Source organism: Vulpes lagopus, chromosome 13, assembly GCF_018345385.1.
Source record: "Vulpes lagopus strain Blue_001 chromosome 13, ASM1834538v1, whole genome shotgun sequence".
Taxonomy (NCBI): domain Eukaryota; kingdom Metazoa; phylum Chordata; class Mammalia; order Carnivora; family Canidae; genus Vulpes; species Vulpes lagopus.
The window spans coordinates 462,937-468,997 of NC_054836.1; positions in this window are offsets into that span (position 1 = coordinate 462,937).

Sequence of the window (6,061 nt, forward strand, 5' to 3'; positions counted from 1 at the left end):
AGCCACCCAGGGATGCCCTCATATTCTAATTTTTATTAAGCATGGTAAACTATGAATAGTGGCTATGCTCTGTATTTTTCAAAATAGTTCACTAATCATACTACCTAACCATGGTTCTCAGTCAGGCACCACTCCAGTTTCCCAGAGACATTTGTAAATATGGGAGACAGGAACGAAAAGGGAGGAGCTTTCTCTCATCAAAACTATTAGGAGATGGTGGTATTTAGCTCTTGAAGGGTCAAGTATAGTCAACTTGCTGCAACACTGGGAAAATTAAACATGAGGAAGAACAACAAAAAACTGTCTTGTCCCAAACGCCAACTATATTTATGTTGAGAAACATTGCTCTTAATTTCTTATGATGTAAGAACTGATTGTGACTTTCTGAGATTATGAGTTAAAACAGAAAGACATTGAGTGCATTTCCTGCTGCTAGATCAGGAAATAGTATCACCAGTTTTGACTTTTTACTCCCATATCATTGTGTATAGCAGAAGCGAGGACGTGGCTTTGCAGGAGTTTCTCTTCCAAAGGCTCTAACAATAAAAAAATATATATTTTCTCTCCTTTTTCAGTGCCTAGTGCCTGATAACAAAATCCTTGGATCTGTAGGAAATGAAACTCTTGTAAATTTGTAAAGTTAATTTGATCAATCAGAGCAGCTAAGTCAGATAGCTCACCTTGGAGACAGGGAATTGCAGAACTGAAAACGAAGTCCCAGTCCTCACTCAGTTTGGCATGGATCAGTCATTCACTTAACACTTATAATTATTCACATTACACTTCTTTCCACTAGACTTAATCTTCCAAAGGTGACAGTACAGGGGGAACCTCTGATCACCCACGTTATTTTCTCAACCAGATTACAAAGACCAGCATTATATGCACGCTTTGCTGATGTAGAAATAGGTTGAGATACAAATGGGCTGATCAAATATCAGAGCAGGGCTGACCATTTTTACACAAAGGCATTCATTCCAGAGACAGATGCAGCTGGGTCTCACAGGCCTGCCCGAGACAAAGACTCTTCAGCTAAAATCCTTTGAGTGAGGTTTAAACAATCATACAATCAGTTGGCATTACAGCATCCAATCTTTTGAAATGTGGTGACCAAAGATCAGTCCCAACCAGGGAACTTTCTGATTGTTGCAAATGTCACGTAAATGCCTGCCTTGTCCTGCCCCAAGGTTTTCAGGAGATAAAAGTTAATTCAGAAACAAAGTTCTATGGAAGTCAAGGAAGCCTTTTAAAGAAACATTATTGAGATTTTTTCATCTCTTGCCAAAATGAAGAAAAGAAAAAGTTAGATTTCTGTCCAACAATCTCAAAATCAGCAAGACAAAGAAAAATAATCCAACCCCCAAAGGCAACAAAAGGCCCATTTACTATCTGACACCCTGGGTGGACTTTGAAGCCACACTTCTCCAACAATCACTGTATTATGTCCATAGTATAATGCCAACCTATTAATGTGGGGTTTGTTCAATTAATTTGGAATTCAAATCAGAGTAAATCAGGATAGAAGCCTGCCTTAACACCAAGTCACTAAGGCTAATCAAATATAGAGACACAAAAACAAACAAATAAAAAAAGCCTTCATTCCAGGAGTAGTGAAGGCAGGATTAAAACTTAATAGAACTCTGCCCACATTAGCCTAACTATATGGTACAAAAGCATATTTTCAAAATAAAAGAAAACATGACCCTCAGGACTTACAGGGAGTCAAATGTGATTCATGTTGTCCCTCTTGTCCTCACACCAATTCACAAAGGAACATATTCATCTTTACAGACTGTTCTTAAAATTTTTAGACTTTAAACTTGAAATATCAGTGTGATAGAACCAAGCTGTAGAGAAATTTTAAATACATCTACATATTTAAGACTTGTTTTTAAAGAAAAACATGGATGTGTTTTTAGAATGACTAAAGCAAATCCCAACATAATTTCTCCATTACCAAAATGCTTCATGACTTTGGTCACTGTATCATGCCTTGGAAGCAATCAGAGCCCACTTAATTGGTAAACAGAATTAGAACGATAAGACATTCAGAAATAAAATTCATTAGTGGAAGAAGAAGAAGAAGATTGAAGAAAAATATGATTATGTCATTTTTATAAGCTCCTTTGAAATCACAAGCTCTTCTAGACATTTCAAATGTTTTCTCTCATCTCTCTCCTTCTCTATTTCTCCCTCTCTCTCTCTCAGGGACACTATTCCCTTAAACTTCCAAATTCTGTCCCAGACAAACTTTCAAATTTTATCAATTTCAGAATAGTTTATTTGATTAGGGAAAAGAAACCCAGTCGACCTAAATCTCTAAATAATTATCAAAACAAATACAGATAAATAAAATCACAAGAGACTATTTTTCTGAAATCTTAGGAAGATAAATTATGATTAAATAGAAAAAATTTAAGTGTAGGGTTATACTTAAATTCAGTGTATATAAAATCACATGTCTGTCCATATAGCAAGGCATTCATGAGGAAGTTTTTATCGATTTCACAGAATGTATTGCATGAGTTATTTATAGCTCTTAAAAATCCAAGAAAAAAAGTCTTGAATTCAATTTGTAGAATCGACAATTGGACCAGCAGGAAAAGGAAATGTCATTAGTAAGTAGCCGTGTGACTGATTAAAGTATTATTAGTTCAAGAGAACGCTCACTTTAAGATATACTATTTTTTTAAAAAATCAATCTTTAAGTTTTGAGCATTTGAGGCCCAAAGACTTGTCATCCTCTACAAATGCTCAGAATGCAATGGAAAACTGATCTAGCACCAGAGCTCTAGGAATCCAAGATCTCATAACGAGGACAGTAAATGATCTCTTCTACTTATACCAACGCAATCTCTTCAACCAGTGCGTTATCACCCTATTTCAGACTGCAGTATTAGGGGCGCAAGCATGAAACACAATTCAGCAAAATGAAATGAAAAATCGAGGCCGAGAATCGTGAGGCTCTTCCGTTCCAATATACGGGAAGTCGGTTTTCTAACAGCCATGGTAGGTGGTCTCCTATGAAGCCTACAAGGACAGTCCAACCCTGACGACGTGGGCTTACTCTGCCGACACACAGCGGAAACCCACTGCCGAAGACCAGCAGTTTGCCCCCTACACACGCCGGCCTCGAGCCACTTCCGCTCCCTTGGCTTGTGGCGCGCCAGCCTTCCTGGGCCCTTCCCAGGGCTTGACGCGCTGTTCTGTCTACACAAAGAACCTTCGGACCTTGCGGCGCTCTCCCCTTACCCACAGGAAATAGTGCCAAGACTCCCGCGGATGCCTGAAACCGCTATATATGTATATACATGTTGCACACCGAGCTCCACAGACACGGGTTTTCCTGGCCATACACACCCACGTAATAAAGTTAAATGTACACATTAGGCACACTCACAGATTCACAACAGTAACAGAAGTCGTAACAACGTACTCGAAGGTTACGTGACTGCGCTCTCCCTCCCGCATACTCGTAAAACGTCTCATTACACGGAGTTCACCCTTCTTCCGGGACGACCCGAGACGATGAAAGGCCTGCGCGGGGCTGAGGGAAAGGCAGGCGGGCGACGCGCACTCCCACCGAGCCTCAAGCTACGGTTGAGCTTCCGCTGATTCGTCACAAGCCGAAGATCTACTTCCGGAGCGCGCCTGAGGCGAGGGCGAAAACCGCCGAGAAACTGCGGCGGCCGAGCGGCTAATAGGCCGACGAGCCAAACGACCTTGTGCCTGGGCTCGGATGCCCTCAGGCCTCTTCAAGCACCTCCTCGAAGAAGTGCTCCTGGACACTGCCCTCGGTCAGGTTCCCCTATGACATACTCTCAGGGCACTTGTTTCCTGAACTTTTTTTTTTTTAATATTTTATTTATTTATTCATGAGAAACAGAGAGAGAGGCAGAGACACAGGCGGAGGGAGAAGCAGGCTCCATGCAGGGAGCCCGACGTGGGACTCGATTCCGGGACTCCAGGATCGCGCCCTGGGCCGAAGGCGGCGCTAAACCGCTGAGCCACCTAGGCTGCCCTTCCTGAACTTTTCTAGGCATTACTCATGCTTTCAGTAAATATTTTATTGAGGAAATGATGTTTAATGCTTGAAGTTGCTGCCAAAAGGCTCTGAATTGTATCTCATTGGTATACTGTTAGGTCCTCAGGATTTAGCAGAATGTCTGGTGTTTAATGAATGCATGCAATGAATGAGAGAAGGAATGAAATGGGAAAAATATTAAGGAGACTTTTTGGATACTTAGACTCAGTACCTTTGGGATGGAGAATTTTGAAGATTCAATGGTAGCACTCAGGATGATTTCTCCAGAACATATGCTATATACATGGCCATAAGTATGTATATGATACCACTAGATTAACGCCGGACTGCTAATTTTACAATTTGAACACTTTCAAAAAACTTGAACTTCCTTCCTTTTTCTTTTGCTGCTGCTTCTTAACTCAGTCCTGGTTTTCCATCTGATTTTGCTTAACTGTGTTTCCTGCATGTTCTTTCAGTTTAAAATGGTATTTATTCTTTTACTAATTTATTGAACACCTACTATCCGTTGCCAGATTAAGATTTCATATATTGTTGTATCAGTTAAGTAGGAAAGAATTATTCTTGGAAGGAGATCTCCTAATTCTTAGAATTCCAATGCTAAATTGATATTTAACCAGGGTCAAATTACACGACTTGTTGTAAATCAGTTAATTTCGTGAAGAATCCATTCTGTATACGTAGAGAAAGAGCTGGGTAATACTGAAAGTTTGAGATCATTTTGAGCTCTAAAGTAGTGTAACTGCAGTCTATTACATAAGCCCTATGTTGGGTAACTTCAAATTAAAAAAACTGACAATATAAGTATCAAAGCAATGTATTTTAAATCCCAGTAAATCCCAAATTTACTGGGATTCAGTAAATACTCTTCAGTTGCATTCACTAAAAGATCAGGCCAAAGAAAATATATATTTTTCTACTCTCAGAAAGAAGACATTCAAATCCTTTTTTATATCTTTTGAAAAATAGTTGCATATTTTATCAAGAATATACAGGAAAAATAATTTGCATTTTAAGTGCTGCTATCATAAAAGTAGACATAGAAATAAACCAAAATATCTAAATTGTGGGGGAAAGGGAGGAAGGGAATACTCATAAAACATGATTGTGAAATTGTAGAAACTTTAACATGTTTTTTTGTTCCTCTTTATGAAAATGTTCAGCCATAATCAGATATGTTGGGAATATGCTTCCTAGAAAGACACCATAGAAAGCCGAACCAACCGAACGAACATAAGTAAAGAGTACTTTAAAATGTGAGATGAATCCAAATGATCAAGAAGAAGCTTTAACCTGTTATCTTAGAGAATCCTTGAGGACTAGAAAACTCTTTTTTTTTTATTATTATTATTTTTATTGACAGAGAGTGAGCAAGCACGAGCAGAGGAGCATCAGGCAGAGGGAAAGGGAGAACTACGTTCCCCGCTAAGCAGAGAGCCCAACATGGGGCCTGATCCCAAGATCCTGGGATCATGACCCAAGCCGAAGGCAGACACTTAGCCGACTAAGTCACCCAGGCACCCCCAAAGCCCATCTGTTCTTAAAATGAAAGGCAAAGTTTGGAGAAGTAAGTTTCTTGAATAGGAGTATCTTAAATGTTTCTTAAAGGAACCATGCTCCCTGCAAAATATTTTCCAGTTCAGGACTAGGTACGATTACAGGGGAGAAGAGTGAAGTATGGAGGGAGGGTAGGGCCTCTCCCTTAAACACAAGATATGCGGCATGCCAAAGACATAAGGCTGTATAACTGCTTGCTTTAGGAGTACGGACTAGTCTTCAGGAGTGTAAATTTGTGTTTTGAATATCTGATGATAATGGCATCTTCTGTAGTGTCAGGCCATCTCTTAATCTAGATAGTCCTAAAATGGAACATTTTGGGTGAGTATGAGTAATACTCACTAAATGTGTTTCTTTTGAAGTTCATAGTGCTGGTACATAACTGTGGTACATAATAATATTGATGGTATTGATATAATAATAGTGGCCAATATTCAGTGAGTGCTTACTCTATGAAAG